This window comes from Gavialis gangeticus, unplaced genomic scaffold (assembly GCF_001723915.1).
Source record: "Gavialis gangeticus isolate Ggan-Ray unplaced genomic scaffold, GavGan_comp1, whole genome shotgun sequence".
Classification (NCBI taxonomy): Eukaryota; Metazoa; Chordata; order Crocodylia; family Gavialidae; genus Gavialis; species Gavialis gangeticus.
In genome coordinates this window covers 26,362,305-26,362,925 of record NW_017728993.1, presented here as the reverse complement: position 1 = coordinate 26,362,925, position 621 = coordinate 26,362,305, and the positions used below count along the sequence as shown (strand labels likewise).

The 621-nt window shown below is 67.3% G+C and overlaps 1 protein-coding gene across 6 annotated transcripts in view; it reads left to right on the top strand.

The window, feature by feature from the left end:
* Positions 1-621, top strand: part of RNF220 (ring finger protein 220) — a 241,196-nt gene that overhangs the window by 175,363 nt on the left and 65,212 nt on the right. The gene's annotated exons all lie outside the window — the stretch shown is intronic.

The following is a 621-nucleotide window of genomic DNA, read 5'->3' as shown; positions in this document are numbered from 1 at the left end:
GCTTATGGCTCCATGGAGAGATGGTCATGGCCTGTGAGGGGGGATGCTTGTGGCCTATGGTTGTGGCCCCGTGGGGGTGCTCATGGCCCTGTGGAGGGATGCTCATGGCCTGTGGGAGGATGCTCGTGGCCCCGGGGGGGGGTGCTCATGGCCCCATGGAGGGATGCTCATTCCCCGTGGGGGAATGCTCGTGGCCCGTGGGAGGAATGCTCTTGGCCCGTGGGGGGATGTTCATGGCCCCATGTAGGGATGCTTGTGGCCCGTGCTTGTGGCACCATGGAGGGGGGTGCTCGTGGCCCAGGGGGCGGGGGTGGCTGGCCTACAGCAAGCCCTGAAGCGGGGCCTGGGGGGATCATAGGTCAGCTGCCCCAAGCCTTGACCCTACCAGCCACCCCCTCCCCCGATTGGTTGAGATCCCTGGAACCCAAGCACTGATTGGACTGGGAACTCTACCCCTGCCTCCTCATTGGGTGCGGCTCCCCCGGCCCGGGGGCGCCCTCTGGCCCTCGATTGGGGGGCGCCGATTGGTGCTGCCCCACCATAGGCAGTGGGCCCGGTTGCTATGGGAACCTCCGCCCGCCCTCGTTCCCCAGTGAACTTTCACCCCGCTCGAGCGGCGGG